Here is a 23,420-nt window from a genome sequence, read left to right as displayed (position 1 = left end):
CCTCAGGTGGAAGCTGCATAGTTGGGTTTGTGTGTCTTTCTTTTTCTGTCTTTCTTTCTTAGGACGGAGATCAAGGTAGACGCCATAGGAAGGCTCAACACTAGCCGATGCCCCTAGAGATCCATCCCAAAGCTTCCCTCAGGGAGCACAGCAAGCCAGCTAGCCAGCAAGCCTGCCCAGTCAGCCAACGCAGCCAGTCAGCTCCGCCAGTCAGCCAGTGTAGAAAGTCAGGCTGCCAAGCCAGAGCATATCAGCCCTTGCAGTCAGCCATTGCAGCCATACCAGCCTTGCTCAGTCAGCTCAGCCAGGCCTCTCTTGAGGCCTGGCTCTCTGTCTGCCTGGCCCGGTCTGCCCTGCCCTGCCTTGCAGCAACAGAACCAGCCTTTCTGGAAAGCCAGCCAGCTCAGAATGCGAGCTGAGCAAGCCAGTGCAGCAGCAAGCCCAGACTAGGTTACCGCAGCCTTACTGTGCAGCCACAGCCACTCAGTCTAGACCAGCAGGAGCTGGCCAGGCTCCAACCCTTGCAGCGCAGCCTTAGGCCGGACAGTCCCCCTGCCTGCACTTTGTTGCCTTCCTGGCCTGTCTGCCTGCCTAGGCGCCTCTGTCTTCCTGTCTGTCTGCCTTGGCCTGCCAGTCTGAAACTGGTTTAGACTAACTGCGTGCTTTCCAGCTGCGCTGGCTTGCTGAGCTCGTATTCTGAGCTGGCTGGCTTGCCAGCAAGGCTGGTTCTGTTGCTGCAAGGCAGGGCGGGGCAGACCGGGCCAGGCAGACAGAGAGCCAGGCCTCGAGAGAGGCCTGGCTGAGCTGACTGAGCAAGGCTGGTATGGCTACAATGGTTGACTGCAAGGGCTGATGTGCGCTGGCTTGGCAGCCTGACTTTCTACACTGGCTGACTGGCGGAGCTGGCTGGCTGCGTTGGCTGACTGGGCGGGCTTGCTGGCTAGCTGGCTTGCTGGACTCCCTGAGGGAAGCTTTGGGATGGATCTCTAGGGGCATCGGCTTGTGTTGAGCCTTCCAACGGCGTCTACCTTGATCTTCGTCCTAAGAAAGAAAGACAGAAAAAGAAACACACACACAAACTCAACTATGCAGCTTCCACATGAGGAAGGCAGGCAGGCACGCAGGCAGGCACAAGCTGCCTGCGTGCTTGCTTCGCCCTCCAGTTGCTGCTCCAGTTATTTGTTTTCCCTCAAACCCATCCTCAATGTGTTGGGTGAGGTTGAGCTCTGTCCAGCACAGGACGGGACGGAAACCAGCTTGGTCTTTAGTCAGCTTGGTGTCTATGAGTGGTATGAGGCGTTGGAGTAGCAGCCTCTCTTGTAGGTGATGCAGAGGAGGGAAATGGGTCGGTAGCTCTTTGAGGATGATGGGTCTTTGCCAGGTTTGGGGATTGCAACCACTTTGGCTTTTCTCCAGACAGAAGGGATGGTTTTCTGTGCCATGCATGTGTTCAGCATCCCCACGAGCCAGGTCTTTGCGTTAGGTTCCAGGTGCTGTATAATTTCTGCCAGTATGTCATCAATCCCTGCTGCTTTTCCGGGTTTCAACTTTCCCATTGCAGTTTTGAGTTCTTCTAGGTCGAAGGGTTTGGTTTGAGGGCTGGCTGATTGTGGTTGGTCTGATACCACTGTGCGATGGTATTCTCCTGTGGGTCGTGGCGGTGTTGGTTACGACTGTTGGCCACCAGTTGTGATGCAACAGAGTTCGCTGTGACCGTTGTGAATTATGGGTGGCTCCCTGAGGTCCTTGATCGCCATTGGGTCCAACAGTGGTCATTGAAGCGTGCACACACATGCACACATGCACCTACACACACAGGGGCACATGCGTATGCACACCTGGACCTTTAAATGAACAACAACACAAAAACTAAGGCACTGGTGTCGGACTTCTGGTTTACCGGAACGGGGTTCAACTCCCTGCAGTGCCCTGCTCAATGTGTTGTATTTCATTCATTGGTCCATGGTCTCAGGTCATTGAGCGGCGCGCTATAGTGTGCGATTCTTCATCATTGTTGAGGATTTTTTAAAGGTGAAAATCAAGGAAAAGCAAAAGGCTATAGTCCATGGTCACGGACCGCATACTGGTCAAGGTCATTTATACTGGTGAAGATCATTTACTAGTCTTCTAAAGGTCATTTATACTGGTGAAGATCATTTACTAGTCTTCTAAAGGTCATTTATACTGGTCAAGGTCAATTACTAGTCTCATGAAGGTAATTTATACTGGTCACAGTCATATACTGGTCACGGTCATTTCTACTGGTGAAGGTCATTTATACTGGTCAAGGTCATTTGTACTTGTCAAGGTCATTTATACTGGTCAAGGTCATTTACTAGTCTTATTGAAGGTAATTTATACTGCTCAAGGTCATTGATATTGGTCAAGGTCATTAAGTGGCACGCTATAGTGCGCGATTCTTCATCATTGTTGAGGATTTGAAAAAAGGTTAAATTGCAGAAAAGCGAAAGGCTAAAGTCCATGGTCACGGAGGGCATACTATAGTATGTTGTTTTTCTTTTTTTTGGTGGTGTGCGGGCTCCATCCAATAACTACACCAGTTGTGATGCAATAGAGTTTGCTGTGACCGTTGTGAATTATGGGTGGTGTGGTCTTTGCCAAGACGGTGGATTGTGGCCCATGCCTTCCTGCTGTTATTTGTCATGTTGGTGTTCTCTATATCTTTTCGTCCTGGGCATGACGTTAAACTGTTCCGTTCGAGAGGACCGGCGACCCTCGAATGTAAACAGGTGTTGGGACAGGGTCAGGTGTTGTCTTGATGCATCCTATGATGATGCCACAGGTGTCATTTAGGGCTGTGTCGACCAATTTGGTGTGACGGGATAGGCTTGTAGGTGATGCAGAGGAGGGAAATGGGTCGGTAGCTCTTTGGGGATAATGGGTCTTTGCCAGGTTTAGGGATTGCAACCACTTTGGCCTTTTTCCAGACAGAAGGGATGGTTTTCTGTGCTATGCATGTGTTCAGCATCCCCACAAGCCAGGTCTTTCCGTTAGGTCCCAGGTGCTGTATCATTTCTGCTAGTAGGTCATCAATCCCTGCTGCTTTTCCGGGTTTCAACTTTCCCATTGCAGTTTCACGTTCTTCTAGGTCGAAGGGTTTGGTTTGAAGGCTGGCTGATTGTGGTTGGTCTGATACCACTGTGCGATGGTATTCTCCTGTGGGTTGGTGGCGGTCTTGGTCACAACTGGTGGCCAACAGTTGTAACCAACACCGCCACCGACCCACATAGAATACCATCGCACAGTGGTATCAGACCAACCATAATCAGCCATCACTCAAACCAAACCCTTCGACCTAGAAGAACTTGAAACTGCAATGGGAAAGTTGAAACCCGGAAAAGCAGCAGGGATTGATGACCTACTGGCAGAAATGATACAGCACCTGGGACCTAACTCAAGGCCCTGGCTTGTGGGGATGCTGAACACATGCACAGCACAGAAAACCACCCCTTCTGTCTGGAAAAAGGCCAAAGTGGTTGCAATCCCTAAACCTGGCAAAGACCCATTATCCCCGAAGAGCTACCGACCCATTTCCCTCCTCTGCATCACGTCTTTCTTATACCTGTGGTGTGCGGGCTCCATCCAATACCTACACTAGTTGTGATGCAACAGAATTTGCTGTGACCGTTGTGAATTATGGGTGGTGTGGTCTTTGCCAAGACGGTGGATTGTGGCCCATGCCTTCCTGCTGTTATTTGTCATTTGTCATTATGGTGTTCTCTATATCTTTTCGTCCTGGGCATGACGTTAAACTGTTCCGTTTGAGAGGACCGGCGACCCTCGAATGTAAACAGCCACGAAAGGAAACTGTGTGTGTGAGGTGTTCTCTATCATTTCATTCCAGACTTCACTGTCTATCTCCTGTGTTTTCCATTCATCTTGAGCGTTACACAGTCGTCTGATGTGCGGGGGGAGGTGCCGGCTAGCGCATAAAGGCACGGACGGGACAGGTGTTTTCTTGACCCATCCCGTGATGATGCGACAGGTGTCATTTAGGGCTGTGTCGACCAATTTGGTGTGACGTGATCGGCTCCAGCTTGAGCAGGAATACTCAGCTGTAGAGAAAGACAGGGCCATGGCAGTTGCACGGATTGTTTGTGGGTCTGCGCCCCACTTGGGAGTTCACTAGTTTTCACAGGATGTTATTGTGGGTGTTGACCGTGGCTTTTGTGTTCTCCAGGTGTTTTTTTGAAGAAGAGTGTCCTGTCCAGTGTAACTCCAAGATACATGGGGTGGGTATGGTTGGAGAGTTTGTGACCATCCCAAGTGACGCTCAGTTCTTTTCTCGCGTCTCGGTTCCTCAGGTGGAAGCTGCATAGTTGGGTTTGTGTGTCTTTCTTTTTCTGTCTTTCTTTCTTAGGATGGAGATCAAGGTAGACGCCATAGGAAGGCTCAACACTAGCCGATGCCCCTAGAGATCCATCCCAAAGCTTCCCTCAGGGAGCACAGCAAGCCAGCTAGCCAGCAAGCCTGCCCAGTCAGCCAACGCAGCCAGTCAGCTCCGCCAGTCAGCCAGTGTAGAAAGTCAGGCTGCCAAGCCAGAGCATATCAGCCCTTGCAGTCAGCCATTGCAGCCATACCAGCCTTGCTCAGTCAGCTCAGCCAGGCCTCTCTTGAGGCCTGGCTCTCTGTCTGCCTGGCCCGGTCTGCCCTGCCCTGCCTTGCAGCAACAGAACCAGCCTTTCTGGAAAGCCAGCCAGCTCAGAATGCGAGCTGAGCAAGCCAGTGCAGCAGCAAGCCCAGACTAGGTTACCGCAGCCTTACTGTGCAGCCACAGCCACTCAGTCTAGACCAGCAGGAGCTGGCCAGGCTCCAACCCTTGCAGCGCAGCCTTAGGCCGGACAGTCCCCCTGCCTGCACTTTGTTGCCTTCCTGGCCTGTCTGCCTGCCTAGGCGCCTCGGTCTTCCTGTCTGTCTGCCTTGGCCTGCCAGTCTGAAACTGGTTTAGACTAACTGCGTGCTTGCCAGCTGCGCTGGCTTGCTGAGCTCGTATTCTGAGCTGGCTGGCTTGCCAGCAAGGCTGGTTCTGTTGCTGCAAGGCAGGGCGGGGCAGACCGGGCCAGGCAGACAGAGAGCCAGGCCTCGAGAGAGGCCTGGCTGAGCTGACTGAGCAAGGCTGGTATGGCTACAATGGTTGACTGCAAGGGCTGATGTGCGCTGGCTTGGCAGCCTGACTTTCTACACTGGCTGACTGGCGGAGCTGGCTGGCTGCGTTGGCTGACTGGGCGGGCTTGCTGGCTAGCTGGCTTGCTGGACTCCCTGAGGGAAGCTTTGGGATGGATCTCTAGGGGCATCGGCTTGTGTTGAGCCTTCCAACGGCGTCTACCTTGATCTTCGTCCTAAGAAAGAAAGACAGAAAAAGAAACACACACACAAACTCAACTATGCAGCTTCCACATGAGGAAGGCAGGCAGGCACGCAGGCAGGCACAAGCTGCCTGCGTGCTTGCTTCGCCCTCCAGTTGCTGCTCCAGTTATTTGTTTTCCCTCAAACCCATCCTCAATGTGTTGGGTGAGGTTGAGCTCTGTCCAGCACAGGACGGGACGGAAACCAGCTTGGTCTTTAGTCAGCTTGGTGTCTATGAGTGGTATGAGGCGTTGGAGTAGCAGCCTCTCTTGTAGGTGATGCAGAGGAGGGAAATGGGTCGGTAGCTCTTTGAGGATGATGGGTCTTTGCCAGGTTTGGGGATTGCAACCACTTTGGCTTTTCTCCAGACAGAAGGGATGGTTTTCTGTGCCATGCATGTGTTCAGCATCCCCACGAGCCAGGTCTTTGCGTTAGGTTCCAGGTGCTGTATAATTTCTGCCAGTATGTCATCAATCCCTGCTGCTTTTCCGGGTTTCAACTTTCCCATTGCAGTTTTGAGTTCTTCTAGGTCGAAGGGTTTGGTTTGAGGGCTGGCTGATTGTGGTTGGTCTGATACCACTGTGCGATGGTATTCTCCTGTGGGTCGTGGCGGTGTTGGTTACGACTGTTGGCCACCAGTTGTGATGCAACAGAGTTCGCTGTGACCGTTGTGAATTATGGGTGGCTCCCTGAGGTCCTTGATCGCCATTGGGTCCAACAGTGGTCATTGAAGCGTGCACACACATGCACACATGCACCTACACACACAGGGGCACATGCGTATGCACACCTGGACCTTTAAATGAACAACAACACAAAAACTAAGGCACTGGTGTCGGACTTCTGGTTTACCGGAACGGGGTTCAACTCCCTGCAGTGCCCTGCTCAATGTGTTGTATTTCATTCATTGGTCCATGGTCTCAGGTCATTGAGCGGCGCGCTATAGTGTGCGATTCTTCATCATTGTTGAGGATTTTTTAAAGGTGAAAATCAAGGAAAAGCAAAAGGCTATAGTCCATGGTCACGGACCGCATACTGGTCAAGGTCATTTATACTGGTGAAGATCATTTACTAGTCTTCTAAAGGTCATTTATACTGGTGAAGATCATTTACTAGTCTTCTAAAGGTCATTTATACTGGTCAAGGTCAATTACTAGTCTCATGAAGGTAATTTATACTGGTCACAGTCATATACTGGTCACGGTCATTTCTACTGGTGAAGGTCATTTATACTGGTCAAGGTCATTTGTACTTGTCAAGGTCATTTATACTGGTCAAGGTCATTTACTAGTCTTATTGAAGGTAATTTATACTGCTCAAGGTCATTGATATTGGTCAAGGTCATTAAGTGGCACGCTATAGTGCGCGATTCTTCATCATTGTTGAGGATTTGAAAAAAGGTTAAATTGCAGAAAAGCGAAAGGCTAAAGTCCATGGTCACGGAGGGCATACTATAGTATGTTGTTTTTCTTTTTTTTGGTGGTGTGCGGGCTCCATCCAATAACTACACCAGTTGTGATGCAATAGAGTTTGCTGTGACCGTTGTGAATTATGGGTGGTGTGGTCTTTGCCAAGACGGTGGATTGTGGCCCATGCCTTCCTGCTGTTATTTGTCATGTTGGTGTTCTCTATATCTTTTCGTCCTGGGCATGACGTTAAACTGTTCCGTTCGAGAGGACCGGCGACCCTCGAATGTAAACAGGTGTTGGGACAGGGTCAGGTGTTGTCTTGATGCATCCTATGATGATGCCACAGGTGTCATTTAGGGCTGTGTCGACCAATTTGGTGTGACGGGATAGGCTTGTAGGTGATGCAGAGGAGGGAAATGGGTCGGTAGCTCTTTGGGGATAATGGGTCTTTGCCAGGTTTAGGGATTGCAACCACTTTGGCCTTTTTCCAGACAGAAGGGATGGTTTTCTGTGCTATGCATGTGTTCAGCATCCCCACAAGCCAGGTCTTTCCGTTAGGTCCCAGGTGCTGTATCATTTCTGCTAGTAGGTCATCAATCCCTGCTGCTTTTCCGGGTTTCAACTTTCCCATTGCAGTTTCACGTTCTTCTAGGTCGAAGGGTTTGGTTTGAAGGCTGGCTGATTGTGGTTGGTCTGATACCACTGTGCGATGGTATTCTCCTGTGGGTTGGTGGCGGTCTTGGTCACAACTGGTGGCCAACAGTTGTAACCAACACCGCCACCGACCCACATAGAATACCATCGCACAGTGGTATCAGACCAACCATAATCAGCCATCACTCAAACCAAACCCTTCGACCTAGAAGAACTTGAAACTGCAATGGGAAAGTTGAAACCCGGAAAAGCAGCAGGGATTGATGACCTACTGGCAGAAATGATACAGCACCTGGGACCTAACTCAAGGCCCTGGCTTGTGGGGATGCTGAACACATGCACAGCACAGAAAACCACCCCTTCTGTCTGGAAAAAGGCCAAAGTGGTTGCAATCCCTAAACCTGGCAAAGACCCATTATCCCCGAAGAGCTACCGACCCATTTCCCTCCTCTGCATCACGTCTTTCTTATACCTGTGGTGTGCGGGCTCCATCCAATACCTACACTAGTTGTGATGCAACAGAATTTGCTGTGACCGTTGTGAATTATGGGTGGTGTGGTCTTTGCCAAGACGGTGGATTGTGGCCCATGCCTTCCTGCTGTTATTTGTCATTTGTCATTATGGTGTTCTCTATATCTTTTCGTCCTGGGCATGACGTTAAACTGTTCCGTTTGAGAGGACCGGCGACCCTCGAATGTAAACAGCCACGAAAGGAAACTGTGTGTGTGAGGTGTTCTCTATCATTTCATTCCAGACTTCACTGTCTATCTCCTGTGTTTTCCATTCATCTTGAGCGTTACACAGTCGTCTGATGTGCGGGGGGAGGTGCCGGCTAGCGCATAAAGGCACGGACGGGACAGGTGTTTTCTTGACCCATCCCGTGATGATGCGACAGGTGTCATTTAGGGCTGTGTCGACCAATTTGGTGTGACGTGATCGGCTCCAGCTTGAGCAGGAATACTCAGCTGTAGAGAAAGACAGGGCCATGGCAGTTGCACGGATTGTTTGTGGGTCTGCGCCCCACTTGGGAGTTCACTAGTTTTCACAGGATGTTATTGTGGGTGTTGACCGTGGCTTTTGTGTTCTCCAGGTGTTTTTTTGAAGAAGAGTGTCCTGTCCAGTGTAACTCCAAGATACATGGGGTGGGTATGGTTGGAGAGTTTGTGACCATCCCAAGTGACGCTCAGTTCTTTTCTCGCGTCTCGGTTCCTCAGGTGGAAGCTGCATAGTTGGGTTTGTGTGTCTTTCTTTTTCTGTCTTTCTTTCTTAGGACGGAGATCAAGGTAGACGCCATAGGAAGGCTCAACACTAGCCGATGCCCCTAGAGATCCATCCCAAAGCTTCCCTCAGGGAGCACAGCAAGCCAGCTAGCCAGCAAGCCTGCCCAGTCAGCCAACGCAGCCAGTCAGCTCCGCCAGTCAGCCAGTGTAGAAAGTCAGGCTGCCAAGCCAGAGCATATCAGCCCTTGCAGTCAGCCATTGCAGCCATACCAGCCTTGCTCAGTCAGCTCAGCCAGGCCTCTCTTGAGGCCTGGCTCTCTGTCTGCCTGGCCCGGTCTGCCCTGCCCTGCCTTGCAGCAACAGAACCAGCCTTTCTGGAAAGCCAGCCAGCTCAGAATGCGAGCTGAGCAAGCCAGTGCAGCAGCAAGCCCAGACTAGGTTACCGCAGCCTTACTGTGCAGCCACAGCCACTCAGTCTAGACCAGCAGGAGCTGGCCAGGCTCCAACCCTTGCAGCGCAGCCTTAGGCCGGACAGTCCCCCTGCCTGCACTTTGTTGCCTTCCTGGCCTGTCTGCCTGCCTAGGCGCCTCGGTCTTCCTGTCTGTCTGCCTTGGCCTGCCAGTCTGAAACTGGTTTAGACTAACTGCGTGCTTTCCAGCTGCGCTGGCTTGCTGAGCTCGTATTCTGAGATGGCTGGCTTGCCAGCAAGGCTGGTTCTGTTGCTGCAAGGCAGGGCGGGGCAGACCGGGCCAGGCAGACAGAGAGCCAGGCCTCGAGAGAGGCCTGGCTGAGCTGACTGAGCAAGGCTGGTATGGCTACAATGGTTGACTGCAAGGGCTGATGTGCGCTGGCTTGGCAGCCTGACTTTCTACACTGGCTGACTGGCGGAGCTGGCTGGCTGCGTTGGCTGACTGGGCGGGCTTGCTGGCTAGCTGGCTTGCTGGACTCCCTGAGGGAAGCTTTGGGATGGATCTCTAGGGGCATCGGCTTGTGTTGAGCCTTCCAACGGCGTCTACCTTGATCTTCGTCCTAAGAAAGAAAGACAGAAAAAGAAACACACACACAAACTCAACTATGCAGCTTCCACATGAGGAAGGCAGGCAGGCACGCAGGCAGGCACAAGCTGCCTGCGTGCTTGCTTCGCCCTCCAGTTGCTGCTCCAGTTATTTGTTTTCCCTCAAACCCATCCTCAATGTGTTGGGTGAGGTTGAGCTCTGTCCAGCACAGGACGGGACGGAAACCAGCTTGGTCTTTAGTCAGCTTGGTGTCTATGAGTGGTATGAGGCGTTGGAGTAGCAGCCTCTCTTGTAGGTGATGCAGAGGAGGGAAATGGGTCGGTAGCTCTTTGAGGATGATGGGTCTTTGCCAGGTTTGGGGATTGCAACCACTTTGGCTTTTCTCCAGACAGAAGGGATGGTTTTCTGTGCCATGCATGTGTTCAGCATCCCCACGAGCCAGGTCTTTGCGTTAGGTTCCAGGTGCTGTATAATTTCTGCCAGTATGTCATCAATCCCTGCTGCTTTTCCGGGTTTCAACTTTCCCATTGCAGTTTTGAGTTCTTCTAGGTCGAAGGGTTTGGTTTGAGGGCTGGCTGATTGTGGTTGGTCTGATACCACTGTGCGATGGTATTCTCCTGTGGGTCGTGGCGGTGTTGGTTACGACTGTTGGCCACCAGTTGTGATGCAACAGAGTTCGCTGTGACCGTTGTGAATTATGGGTGGCTCCCTGAGGTCCTTGATCGCCATTGGGTCCAACAGTGGTCATTGAAGCGTGCACACACATGCACACATGCACCTACACACACAGGGGCACATGCGTATGCACACCTGGACCTTTAAATGAACAACAACACAAAAACTAAGGCACTGGTGTCGGACTTCTGGTTTACCGGAACGGGGTTCAACTCCCTGCAGTGCCCTGCTCAATGTGTTGTATTTCATTCATTGGTCCATGGTCTCAGGTCATTGAGCGGCGCGCTATAGTGTGCGATTCTTCATCATTGTTGAGGATTTTTTAAAGGTGAAAATCAAGGAAAAGCAAAAGGCTATAGTCCATGGTCACGGACCGCATACTGGTCAAGGTCATTTATACTGGTGAAGATCATTTACTAGTCTTCTAAAGGTCATTTATACTGGTGAAGATCATTTACTAGTCTTCTAAAGGTCATTTATACTGGTCAAGGTCAATTACTAGTCTCATGAAGGTAATTTATACTGGTCACAGTCATATACTGGTCACGGTCATTTCTACTGGTGAAGGTCATTTATACTGGTCAAGGTCATTTGTACTTGTCAAGGTCATTTATACTGGTCAAGGTCATTTACTAGTCTTATTGAAGGTAATTTATACTGCTCAAGGTCATTGATATTGGTCAAGGTCATTAAGTGGCACGCTATAGTGCGCGATTCTTCATCATTGTTGAGGATTTGAAAAAAGGTTAAATTGCAGAAAAGCGAAAGGCTAAAGTCCATGGTCACGGAGGGCATACTATAGTATGTTGTTTTTCTTTTTTTTGGTGGTGTGCGGGCTCCATCCAATAACTACACCAGTTGTGATGCAATAGAGTTTGCTGTGACCGTTGTGAATTATGGGTGGTGTGGTCTTTGCCAAGACGGTGGATTGTGGCCCATGCCTTCCTGCTGTTATTTGTCATGTTGGTGTTCTCTATATCTTTTCGTCCTGGGCATGACGTTAAACTGTTCCGTTCGAGAGGACCGGCGACCCTCGAATGTAAACAGGTGTTGGGACAGGGTCAGGTGTTGTCTTGATGCATCCTATGATGATGCCACAGGTGTCATTTAGGGCTGTGTCGACCAATTTGGTGTGACGGGATAGGCTTGTAGGTGATGCAGAGGAGGGAAATGGGTCGGTAGCTCTTTGGGGATAATGGGTCTTTGCCAGGTTTAGGGATTGCAACCACTTTGGCCTTTTTCCAGACAGAAGGGATGGTTTTCTGTGCTATGCATGTGTTCAGCATCCCCACAAGCCAGGTCTTTCCGTTAGGTCCCAGGTGCTGTATCATTTCTGCTAGTAGGTCATCAATCCCTGCTGCTTTTCCGGGTTTCAACTTTCCCATTGCAGTTTCACGTTCTTCTAGGTCGAAGGGTTTGGTTTGAAGGCTGGCTGATTGTGGTTGGTCTGATACCACTGTGCGATGGTATTCTCCTGTGGGTTGGTGGCGGTCTTGGTCACAACTGGTGGCCAACAGTTGTAACCAACACCGCCACCGACCCACATAGAATACCATCGCACAGTGGTATCAGACCAACCATAATCAGCCATCACTCAAACCAAACCCTTCGACCTAGAAGAACTTGAAACTGCAATGGGAAAGTTGAAACCCGGAAAAGCAGCAGGGATTGATGACCTACTGGCAGAAATGATACAGCACCTGGGACCTAACTCAAGGCCCTGGCTTGTGGGGATGCTGAACACATGCACAGCACAGAAAACCACCCCTTCTGTCTGGAAAAAGGCCAAAGTGGTTGCAATCCCTAAACCTGGCAAAGACCCATTATCCCCGAAGAGCTACCGACCCATTTCCCTCCTCTGCATCACGTCTTTCTTATACCTGTGGTGTGCGGGCTCCATCCAATACCTACACTAGTTGTGATGCAACAGAATTTGCTGTGACCGTTGTGAATTATGGGTGGTGTGGTCTTTGCCAAGACGGTGGATTGTGGCCCATGCCTTCCTGCTGTTATTTGTCATTTGTCATTATGGTGTTCTCTATATCTTTTCGTCCTGGGCATGACGTTAAACTGTTCCGTTTGAGAGGACCGGCGACCCTCGAATGTAAACAGCCACGAAAGGAAACTGTGTGTGTGAGGTGTTCTCTATCATTTCATTCCAGACTTCACTGTCTATCTCCTGTGTTTTCCATTCATCTTGAGCGTTACACAGTCGTCTGATGTGCGGGGGGAGGTGCCGGCTAGCGCATAAAGGCACGGACGGGACAGGTGTTTTCTTGACCCATCCCGTGATGATGCGACAGGTGTCATTTAGGGCTGTGTCGACCAATTTGGTGTGACGTGATCGGCTCCAGCTTGAGCAGGAATACTCAGCTGTAGAGAAAGACAGGGCCATGGCAGTTGCACGGATTGTTTGTGGGTCTGCGCCCCACTTGGGAGTTCACTAGTTTTCACAGGATGTTATTGTGGGTGTTGACCGTGGCTTTTGTGTTCTCCAGGTGTTTTTTTGAAGAAGAGTGTCCTGTCCAGTGTAACTCCAAGATACATGGGGTGGGTATGGTTGGAGAGTTTGTGACCATCCCAAGTGACGCTCAGTTCTTTTCTCGCGTCTCGGTTCCTCAGGTGGAAGCTGCATAGTTGGGTTTGTGTGTCTTTCTTTTTCTGTCTTTCTTTCTTAGGATGGAGATCAAGGTAGACGCCATAGGAAGGCTCAACACTAGCCGATGCCCCTAGAGATCCATCCCAAAGCTTCCCTCAGGGAGCACAGCAAGCCAGCTAGCCAGCAAGCCTGCCCAGTCAGCCAACGCAGCCAGTCAGCTCCGCCAGTCAGCCAGTGTAGAAAGTCAGGCTGCCAAGCCAGAGCATATCAGCCCTTGCAGTCAGCCATTGCAGCCATACCAGCCTTGCTCAGTCAGCTCAGCCAGGCCTCTCTTGAGGCCTGGCTCTCTGTCTGCCTGGCCCGGTCTGCCCTGCCCTGCCTTGCAGCAACAGAACCAGCCTTTCTGGAAAGCCAGCCAGCTCAGAATGCGAGCTGAGCAAGCCAGTGCAGCAGCAAGCCCAGACTAGGTTACCGCAGCCTTACTGTGCAGCCACAGCCACTCAGTCTAGACCAGCAGGAGCTGGCCAGGCTCCAACCCTTGCAGCGCAGCCTTAGGCCGGACAGTCCCCCTGCCTGCACTTTGTTGCCTTCCTGGCCTGTCTGCCTGCCTAGGCGCCTCGGTCTTCCTGTCTGTCTGCCTTGGCCTGCCAGTCTGAAACTGGTTTAGACTAACTGCGTGCTTGCCAGCTGCGCTGGCTTGCTGAGCTCGTATTCTGAGCTGGCTGGCTTGCCAGCAAGGCTGGTTCTGTTGCTGCAAGGCAGGGCGGGGCAGACCGGGCCAGGCAGACAGAGAGCCAGGCCTCGAGAGAGGCCTGGCTGAGCTGACTGAGCAAGGCTGGTATGGCTACAATGGTTGACTGCAAGGGCTGATGTGCGCTGGCTTGGCAGCCTGACTTTCTACACTGGCTGACTGGCGGAGCTGGCTGGCTGCGTTGGCTGACTGGGCGGGCTTGCTGGCTAGCTGGCTTGCTGGACTCCCTGAGGGAAGCTTTGGGATGGATCTCTAGGGGCATCGGCTTGTGTTGAGCCTTCCAACGGCGTCTACCTTGATCTTCGTCCTAAGAAAGAAAGACAGAAAAAGAAACACACACACAAACTCAACTATGCAGCTTCCACATGAGGAAGGCAGGCAGGCACGCAGGCAGGCACAAGCTGCCTGCGTGCTTGCTTCGCCCTCCAGTTGCTGCTCCAGTTATTTGTTTTCCCTCAAACCCATCCTCAATGTGTTGGGTGAGGTTGAGCTCTGTCCAGCACAGGACGGGACGGAAACCAGCTTGGTCTTTAGTCAGCTTGGTGTCTATGAGTGGTATGAGGCGTTGGAGTAGCAGCCTCTCTTGTAGGTGATGCAGAGGAGGGAAATGGGTCGGTAGCTCTTTGAGGATGATGGGTCTTTGCCAGGTTTGGGGATTGCAACCACTTTGGCTTTTCTCCAGACAGAAGGGATGGTTTTCTGTGCCATGCATGTGTTCAGCATCCCCACGAGCCAGGTCTTTGCGTTAGGTTCCAGGTGCTGTATAATTTCTGCCAGTATGTCATCAATCCCTGCTGCTTTTCCGGGTTTCAACTTTCCCATTGCAGTTTTGAGTTCTTCTAGGTCGAAGGGTTTGGTTTGAGGGCTGGCTGATTGTGGTTGGTCTGATACCACTGTGCGATGGTATTCTCCTGTGGGTCGTGGCGGTGTTGGTTACGACTGTTGGCCACCAGTTGTGATGCAACAGAGTTCGCTGTGACCGTTGTGAATTATGGGTGGCTCCCTGAGGTCCTTGATCGCCATTGGGTCCAACAGTGGTCATTGAAGCGTGCACACACATGCACACATGCACCTACACACACAGGGGCACATGCGTATGCACACCTGGACCTTTAAATGAACAACAACACAAAAACTAAGGCACTGGTGTCGGACTTCTGGTTTACCGGAACGGGGTTCAACTCCCTGCAGTGCCCTGCTCAATGTGTTGTATTTCATTCATTGGTCCATGGTCTCAGGTCATTGAGCGGCGCGCTATAGTGTGCGATTCTTCATCATTGTTGAGGATTTTTTAAAGGTGAAAATCAAGGAAAAGCAAAAGGCTATAGTCCATGGTCACGGACCGCATACTGGTCAAGGTCATTTATACTGGTGAAGATCATTTACTAGTCTTCTAAAGGTCATTTATACTGGTGAAGATCATTTACTAGTCTTCTAAAGGTCATTTATACTGGTCAAGGTCAATTACTAGTCTCATGAAGGTAATTTATACTGGTCACAGTCATATACTGGTCACGGTCATTTCTACTGGTGAAGGTCATTTATACTGGTCAAGGTCATTTGTACTTGTCAAGGTCATTTATACTGGTCAAGGTCATTTACTAGTCTTATTGAAGGTAATTTATACTGCTCAAGGTCATTGATATTGGTCAAGGTCATTAAGTGGCACGCTATAGTGCGCGATTCTTCATCATTGTTGAGGATTTGAAAAAAGGTTAAATTGCAGAAAAGCGAAAGGCTAAAGTCCATGGTCACGGAGGGCATACTATAGTATGTTGTTTTTCTTTTTTTTGGTGGTGTGCGGGCTCCATCCAATAACTACACCAGTTGTGATGCAATAGAGTTTGCTGTGACCGTTGTGAATTATGGGTGGTGTGGTCTTTGCCAAGACGGTGGATTGTGGCCCATGCCTTCCTGCTGTTATTTGTCATGTTGGTGTTCTCTATATCTTTTCGTCCTGGGCATGACGTTAAACTGTTCCGTTCGAGAGGACCGGCGACCCTCGAATGTAAACAGGTGTTGGGACAGGGTCAGGTGTTGTCTTGATGCATCCTATGATGATGCCACAGGTGTCATTTAGGGCTGTGTCGACCAATTTGGTGTGACGGGATAGGCTTGTAGGTGATGCAGAGGAGGGAAATGGGTCGGTAGCTCTTTGGGGATAATGGGTCTTTGCCAGGTTTAGGGATTGCAACCACTTTGGCCTTTTTCCAGACAGAAGGGATGGTTTTCTGTGCTATGCATGTGTTCAGCATCCCCACAAGCCAGGTCTTTCCGTTAGGTCCCAGGTGCTGTATCATTTCTGCTAGTAGGTCATCAATCCCTGCTGCTTTTCCGGGTTTCAACTTTCCCATTGCAGTTTCACGTTCTTCTAGGTCGAAGGGTTTGGTTTGAAGGCTGGCTGATTGTGGTTGGTCTGATACCACTGTGCGATGGTATTCTCCTGTGGGTTGGTGGCGGTCTTGGTCACAACTGGTGGCCAACAGTTGTAACCAACACCGCCACCGACCCACATAGAATACCATCGCACAGTGGTATCAGACCAACCATAATCAGCCATCACTCAAACCAAACCCTTCGACCTAGAAGAACTTGAAACTGCAATGGGAAAGTTGAAACCCGGAAAAGCAGCAGGGATTGATGACCTACTGGCAGAAATGATACAGCACCTGGGACCTAACTCAAGGCCCTGGCTTGTGGGGATGCTGAACACATGCACAGCACAGAAAACCACCCCTTCTGTCTGGAAAAAGGCCAAAGTGGTTGCAATCCCTAAACCTGGCAAAGACCCATTATCCCCGAAGAGCTACCGACCCATTTCCCTCCTCTGCATCACGTCTTTCTTATACCTGTGGTGTGCGGGCTCCATCCAATACCTACACTAGTTGTGATGCAACAGAATTTGCTGTGACCGTTGTGAATTATGGGTGGTGTGGTCTTTGCCAAGACGGTGGATTGTGGCCCATGCCTTCCTGCTGTTATTTGTCATTTGTCATTATGGTGTTCTCTATATCTTTTCGTCCTGGGCATGACGTTAAACTGTTCCGTTTGAGAGGACCGGCGACCCTCGAATGTAAACAGCCACGAAAGGAAACTGTGTGTGTGAGGTGTTCTCTATCATTTCATTCCAGACTTCACTGTCTATCTCCTGTGTTTTCCATTCATCTTGAGCGTTACACAGTCGTCTGATGTGCGGGGGGAGGTGCCGGCTAGCGCATAAAGGCACGGACGGGACAGGTGTTTTCTTGACCCATCCCGTGATGATGCGACAGGTGTCATTTAGGGCTGTGTCGACCAATTTGGTGTGACGTGATCGGCTCCAGCTTGAGCAGGAATACTCAGCTGTAGAGAAAGACAGGGCCATGGCAGTTGCACGGATTGTTTGTGGGTCTGCGCCCCACTTGGGAGTTCACTAGTTTTCACAGGATGTTATTGTGGGTGTTGACCGTGGCTTTTGTGTTCTCCAGGTGTTTTTTTGAAGAAGAGTGTCCTGTCCAGTGTAACTCCAAGATACATGGGGTGGGTATGGTTGGAGAGTTTGTGACCATCCCAAGTGACGCTCAGTTCTTTTCTCGCGTCTCGGTTCCTCAGGTGGAAGCTGCATAGTTGGGTTTGTGTGTCTTTCTTTTTCTGTCTTTCTTTCTTAGGATGGAGATCAAGGTAGACGCCATAGGAAGGCTCAACACTAGCCGATGCCCCTAGAGATCCATCCCAAAGCTTCCCTCAGGGAGCACAGCAAGCCAGCTAGCCAGCAAGCCTGCCCAGTCAGCCAACGCAGCCAGTCAGCTCCGCCAGTCAGCCAGTGTAGAAAGTCAGGCTGCCAAGCCAGAGCATATCAGCCCTTGCAGTCAGCCATTGCAGCCATACCAGCCTTGCTCAGTCAGCTCAGCCAGGCCTCTCTTGAGGCCTGGCTCTCTGTCTGCCTGGCCCGGTCTGCCCTGCCCTGCCTTGCAGCAACAGAACCAGCCTTTCTGGAAAGCCAGCCAGCTCAGAATGCGAGCTGAGCAAGCCAGTGCAGCAGCAAGCCCAGACTAGGTTACCGCAGCCTTACTGTGCAGCCACAGCCACTCAGTCTAGACCAGCAGGAGCTGGCCAGGCTCCAACCCTTGCAGCGCAGCCTTAGGCCGGACAGTCCCCCTGCCTGCACTTTGTTGCCTTCCTGGCCTGTCTGCCTGCCTAGGCGCCTCGGTCTTCCTGTCTGTCTGCCTTGGCCTGCCAGTCTGAAACTGGTTTAGACTAACTGCGTGCTTGCCAGCTGCGCTGGCTTGCTGAGCTCGTATTCTGAGCTGGCTGGCTTGCCAGCAAGGCTGGTTCTGTTGCTGCAAGGCAGGGCGGGGCAGACCGGGCCAGGCAGACAGAGAGCCAGGCCTCGAGAGAGGCCTGGCTGAGCTGACTGAGCAAGGCTGGTATGGCTACAATGGTTGACTGCAAGGGCTGATGTGCGCTGGCTTGGCAGCCTGACTTTCTACACTGGCTGACTGGCGGAGCTGGCTGGCTGCGTTGGCTGACTGGGCGGGCTTGCTGGCTAGCTGGCTTGCTGGACTCCCTGAGGGAAGCTTTGGGATGGATCTCTAGGGGCATCGGCTTGTGTTGAGCCTTCCAACGGCGTCTACCTTGATCTTCGTCCTAAGAAAGAAAGACAGAAAAAGAAACACACACACAAACTCAACTATGCAGCTTCCACATGAGGAAGGCAGGCAGGCACACAGGCAGGCACAAGCTGCCTGCGTGCTTGCTTCGCCCTCCAGTTGCTGCTCCAGTTATTTGTTTTCCCTCAAACCCATCCTCAATGTGTTGGGTGAGGTTGAGCTCTGTCCAGCACAGGACGGGACGGAAACCAGCTTGGTCTTTAGTCAGCTTGGTGTCTATGAGTGGTATGAGGCGTTGGAGTAGCAGCCTCTCTTGTAGGTGATGCAGAGGAGGGAAATGGGTCGGTAGCTCTTTGAGGATGATGGGTCTTTGCCAGGTTTGGGGATTGCAACCACTTTGGCTTTTCTCCAGACAGAAGGGATGGTTTTCTGTGCCATGCATGTGTTCAGCATCCCCACGAGCCAGGTCTTTGCGTTAGGTTCCAGGTGCTGTATAATTTCTGCCAGTATGTCATCAATCCCTGCTGCTTTTCCGGGTTTCAACTTTCCCATTGCAGTTTTGAGTTCTTCTAGGTCGAAGGGTTTGGTTTGAGGGCTGGCTGATTGTGGTTGGTCTGATACCACTGTGCGATGGTATTCTCCTGTGGGTCGTGGCGGTGTTGGTTACGACTGTTGGCCACCAGTTGTGATGCAACAGAGTTCGCTGTGACCGTTGTGAATTATGGGTGGCTCCCTGAGGTCCTTGATCGCCATTGGGTCCAACAGTGGTCATTGAAGCGTGCACACACATGCACACATGCACCTACACACACAGGGGCACATGCGTATGCACACCTGGACCTTTAAATGAACAACAACACAAAAACTAAGGCACTGGTGTCGGACTTCTGGTTTACCGGAACGGGGTTCAACTCCCTGCAGTGCCCTGCTCAATGTGTTGTATTTCATTCATTGGTCCATGGTCTCAGGTCATTGAGCGGCACGCTATATTGTGCGATTCTTCATCATTGTTGAGGGTTTTTTAAAGGTGAAAATCAAGGAAAAGCAAAAGGCTATAGTCCATGGTCACGGACCGCATACTGGTCAAGGTCATTTATACTGGTGAAGATCATTTACTAGTCTTCTAAAGGTCATTTATACTGGTGAAGATCATTTACTAGTCTTCTAAAGGTCATTTATACTGGTCAAGGTCATTTACTAGTCTCATGAAGGTAATTTATACTGGTCAGTCATATACCGGTCACGGTCATTTATACTGGTCAAGGTCATTTGTACTTGTCAAGGTCATTTATACTGGTCAAGGTCATTTACTAGTCTTATTGAAGGTCATTTATACTGCTCAAGGTTATTGATCAATATCAATGACCTTGATGACCCCAAGGTCATTAAGTGGCATGCTATAGTGCGCGATTCTTCATCATTGTTCACAGGTTAAATCGCGGAAAAGCGAAAGGCTATAGTCCATAGTCTCGGAGGGCACACAAAAATGTGTGGTGCTATACAGGCCGTTCTGGAAAATTTGGGACAGAGGTTCATCGTTGGCATCCAGGGAGTGTGTGTGCAAAATTTGGCATCGACCGGGTTAATGGTGCTGGAGATTAGCTGTTAACAAACTGACGGACACACACACACACACACACTCAATCAGAGTGCAAAACATACTCTATCCCCATGGCTTTGGCCTGGTGCCATACCGTTATTAATTATTGCCTACAATGTCTATTGTGAAATTACTTTACCGTTGCAATGCAAAATTTACATTTCAACGAATGGACCTCGTAAAACAAAACAAAAACCAAGGCACTGGTTGTGGTACTTCTGGTTTACCGGAATGGGGTTCAACTCCCTGCAGTGCTCTGCTCAATTTGTTGTATTTACATGGTTCATTTTTATTTTCTGCTCATTGTGTTGCCTTTTCATAGATGATAACCCCCAGGTTCTTTAATGTGTTTGCACTCCCTACAGTTAGGTTACCAAGTCTATTTATTTATTATTTCTGTTCACTAGAACTAGAACCAATTACCAAAGTAGGCTTTCTAATGACACAACTCGCCTTTGTTTTTATGTGTAGCAAAAACGTTCTTTTTATTTACGCCAAAGAGTAGAGGCTGGTCTGCATTCATGCGAGCGGGGAAGTTTAGAGTAACATAGCTCTAAATGAAACGCATTAGAGCTATGGACCAGAGCTAGTAGTCATAGCACTTCATGGTATATGCATAGTTTATATAGTTTCATTATAGATATATTAAACAGAGAGGACTGGAGTCAATTGGGTTATATTATGTTTAACACTAATTTGAAGCTGTCAAAATCTGACAGACTTCTGGCGGCCATGGCCACGCCCACCTTTTGGTAACGCCCACTTTCGGCCAAGCCCACAAAAAGGACCCCCCATGTCATTTGCCAGGCAGGCTCCACTCTCAGACAGATATTTGGCTCCGTCTTATGAGCTAATTTAGAACTTCCTGTCTGAGAGCTAGCTAATTTAAGACATCCGGTTGCCTTCAGAATAAAATAAGGTTATTTAATTCGTTAATTAAATAATTGTCAATGCCCCAAGGCACAGCACTTTTTTGAGCGTTGACCTCAGTAGAAGGTCTGCTGCCGTGAATTTTACACCTCTCCCACTTAGCGGAGAGTGGGGTGTGGTACAGGACATCTCCCCGAACGCGTGGGTATACTGCATCTACAAGTAGTACAAGATAAATTGAAACCATTGACACCTACTTCGATGGTTCAGTTGTCATCTATGCCGGGGAATTTAGCAGCTCTCATTCAAGCGTTTTTTCAAAATCCAGGTCACACATTTGATTGCAAAACAATCTGTGGTGTCACTCAACAACTAGTGAATAGCATCTTACTTGGCCTTAGGAATGCACAATGACCCATTAGATTTTATACACAAACTAGTAGTTTGGTTGAGTATGTGTGGTGTCCACACAGTTGTTCAAGCAAAACATACAGACATCTGTACATTCTGTGCCTGGACAGTTGAAAGCAATTAACAGAACAATAACGGAGGACAATTTGGAAGAAGATGATGATGATGTGGTTTTATGCAATGAAAGTCTAAATGACAATATGTGTGAAGCTATACCATTACCAATTCTAACATTTCTACAACAGACATCTGCTATCAAAAAATGTCACACACGGCTTGAAGAAGCAGCAGCGCAGGACTCAACATTTAGACGGAAACTTGAGAAATTCAATCTAGCCAACACATCAGTGTCATTAGTGTCTCAGAAATGTTCTAGGACAGAAGTATGCACCATATTAAATAGATTTGTAGAATACACACTTCGGTCTCCTTTCCTTGGAGATGACCTGCTTTGCCTGAAAAGTCTTAGTCTGTATAGTTGTACTCAATGTGGTGACAAGGCCTTACCATCTACAAAGAACATGTCACAATTCATAGTGCAGCCACTTGACGTGTCACAAAAAGGCATCTTAGACACTATTGCACAAATATTACCTGCTCAATCTGAACAATGTGAAACATGTCAGCAGGAAAAGAGCTTATCAACATATGAAGTAATTAACAGCCCACAGACCTTACTTCTCCTGTTAAGAGCTGGCACAAAAATTCCAAAAACGTTCAATTTATCCTGTCTGTACCACCAAAATGAGTATGCTTTGACCAGTATGTGTGTATTTTTCGACAGGCCACCATATGCGTCATTGTACATCCTTAAAGATCATAAATGGCATATCTGGACAAATGAATCGAATGACACAGCAGGCTATACCTTTGAGCTGATGCAAAGAACATCCGCTCGACAGCACACAAAGACAGTAGTCACAAGTAGTTTCTATGTCGTGTCATACGAGAAAATAAACAGTCGAGAAATAATCAAGTTTCGTCAGGACAAACAAATGCATAAATGCACAGACAGATGCAATCAACGCACACAAGTGACACCCATTCCAAAGCTAGAGGTAACTCCTTGACCTGACTTAGCTTGCGTAGAGAAAGTGATTTCATGTCAATGCCCCAAGGCACAGCACTTTTTTGAGCGTTGACCCCAGTAGAAGGTCTGCTGCTGTGAATTTTACACCTCTCTCGCTTAGCGGAGAGTGGGGTGTGGTAGAGGACATCTCCCCGAACACGTGGGTATGTCCAGATAGTTGCCTCGCGGAGGCCTCTTTGTCCAGTGTCCATTCTGGGTCCGGAAACGGTACTTTTTGTCAGCATTGACCCCAGTAGAAGGTCTGCTGCTGTGAATTTTACACCTCTCCCGCTTAGCGGAGAGTGTGGTGTGGTAGAGGACATCTCCCCGAACGCGTGGGTATGTCCAGATAGTTGCCTCGCGGAGGCCTCTTTGTCCAGTGTCCATTCTGGGTCCGGAAACGGTACTTTTTTCAGCGTTGACCACAGTAGAAGGTCTGCTGCTGTGAATTTTACACCTCTCCCGCTTAGCGGAGAGTGGGGTGTGGTACAGGACATCTCCCCGAACGCGTGGGTATGTCCAGATAGTTGCCTCGCGGAGCCGTCTTTTGTCCAGTGTCCATTCTGGGTCCGGAAACGGTACTTTTTGTCAGCCTTGACCCCAGTAGAAGGTCTGCTGCTGTGAATTTTACACCTCTCCCGCTTAGCGGAGAGTGTGGTGTGGTAGAGGACATCTCCCCGAACGTGTGGGTATGTCCAGATAGTTGCCTCGCGGAGGCCTCTTTGTCCAGTGTCCATTCTGGGTCCGGAAACGGTACTTTTTGTCAGCATTGACCCCAGTAGAAGGTCTGCTGCTGTGAATTTTACACCTCTCCCGCTTAGCGGAGAGTGGGGTGTGGTACAGGACATCTCCCCGAACGCGTGGGTATGTCCAGATAGTTGCCTCGCGGAGCCGTCTTTTGTCCAGTGTCCATTCTGGGTCCGGAAACGGTACTTTTTGTCAGCCTTGACCCCAGTAGAAGGTCTGCTGCTGTGAATTTTACACCTCTCCCGCTTAGCGGAGAGTGTGGTGTGGTAGAGGACATCTCCCCGAACGTGTGGGTATGTCCAGATAGTTGCCTCGCGGAGGCCTCTTTGTCCAGTGTCCATTCTGGGTCCGGAAACGGTACTTTTTGTCAGCATTGACCCCAGTAGAAGGTCTGCTGCTGTGAATTTTACACCTCTCCCGCTTAGCGGAGAGTGTGGTGTGGT

General features: G+C 50.0%; 1 protein-coding gene across 1 annotated transcript in view; it reads left to right on the top strand.

Annotated features, from left to right (window-relative positions):
- pus7 (pseudouridine synthase 7) overlaps positions 1–23,420 on the top strand; it is a 61,608-nt gene that overhangs the window by 19,149 nt on the left and 19,039 nt on the right. The window lies entirely within an intron of this gene.

This window comes from Protomyctophum parallelum (genome assembly GCF_964188405.1).
Source record: "Protomyctophum parallelum genome assembly, chromosome: 4".
NCBI classification, from domain to species: Eukaryota; Metazoa; Chordata; class Actinopteri; order Myctophiformes; family Myctophidae; genus Protomyctophum; species Protomyctophum parallelum.
This window is presented reverse-complemented; position numbering and strand designations above follow the sequence as displayed.